The following is a 1,575-nucleotide window of genomic DNA, read 5'->3' on the forward strand; positions in this document are numbered from 1 at the left end:
GGGACCCCGGGAGCCGCCTGGGGGACGCCCGAGGAGCCGGGAATCCCCCCGGGGCGCCATCGCGGGGCTGCGCTGGAGGTCGCTGGATGCCCACGCTGGACTCCAGAGCGGAGGTCCCAGCGTCCTGGGGAAGTTGGGCTGGAAGGGGTCCCGCCTGAGGTAGGGTCAGCCCTATCCCGCCCCCACCCCCATACAACCATCAGACGAACCCTAAATAGGGCTGCCCATCCTGCGTCTTGCCCAGTGTCTAGCTTCTCTGCCTTTTGACTGAGGTCAAGCGGCAGCAGAGCCCAAAGGGAGAGCCAGCAGGCTGCCACCAGGGCCTTTTCTACCACGCCTCCACGTGTATCTCCTCAGACCAGCGCGGCTACAGCCAGCCGCACATTGGCATCTCCAGCACGTTTTCAGGCGCTGTGAACTGAGCTCGTCCAGTGAGGGTGCTGCCGAGCTAGGGATGGCCACAGCAAGTGGAGACCCAGCCCTCCCGAGTAGAGCCAGGGGCCTAGTAGAAATGTGGCTGTTTGTGCTAGGGCTGTAGGGTTGTGCTAGGGCTGTTTGTGTTGGTCTAAGGACATAGGCAGACAGGGATCTTTGGGTAAATCTGATGTCTTTTATTAGACAAACATAGATAGTTGGAAAATTTCTTTTTTGCAAGTGTTTGGGTATAAATACCCTTCAGGCTGAGGAAGCATCTGCAGTTGGCATGTGCTCTTCCTGGATGGATTGAATAGTAAAGAAGCCAGAGGCTGGTATGCGTGCAAGAAAGGCAGTCAGTGAAGATGTAAATTGGGGAGTGGGTGGGTAAGAGACGAGTTGGGGTGTGGTGGGGAAGGGAATAAATGTAGCTGCTAAATAGTGGAGAGGTACCTGGGGAGTCAAATGCCAGGCAGGTTATAATGTGTCATAAATCCATTGTCTATATTTAGTCCATGATTTTTTTGTATCAAGCAGCTATTTGCACTAGGCTTTTGGGTTGCCACTAGAAGCGGTTTAGTCACTGTTGGCTTTTTATGGAGGCTTCTTTAGGTGGGTGTACGTGGGTGTTGGGATGGCTGGCTGGGTGCTGCCTGAGGTGCATGCAGAGTGCTGGGCTCAGGATGCATGTGCCTTCTTTAACAAGGGAGGCTTTCTTTGTCATGGTATTTGACCCCCTGGTTAGTAGTGCATTGGAATGTGGAGCAGTGTTCCCAAAGGCCAAATTTACATAATTGAGCTGTCAAGGCGTTGGAGGGTTGACCATTCTTTATAATATTTGAGATGCTTCTTAGTACTTTCCTGTTGTATTAACTTAGACATATCTATAATACTCTATTACTTGCCTGTGTGACAAGATCTCCTTCAAGAAATTGATCAGAGATAATGTGCTATAAAGGTTACCTGCTCTATCCTCTCTTTTTTTTTTTTATTTTAAGAAACCTCTGTTCCACAGTGTTTGATATATTCTTGTTTATGAAAGTGTAAATAAAAAGCCCAACTTATGGTTTAGGTCCCCTTACCCACAGTTAAATGTCATGGGCTTTTCTTCTTACAAGGATAGATGTGCGCTAGCAAACTGCAAGAAGATGTGGACTAGCA

The sequence above is a fragment of the Alligator sinensis genome, unplaced genomic scaffold, assembly GCF_000455745.1.
Source record: "Alligator sinensis unplaced genomic scaffold, ASM45574v1 scaffold633_1, whole genome shotgun sequence".
NCBI classification, from domain to species: Eukaryota; Metazoa; Chordata; order Crocodylia; family Alligatoridae; genus Alligator; species Alligator sinensis.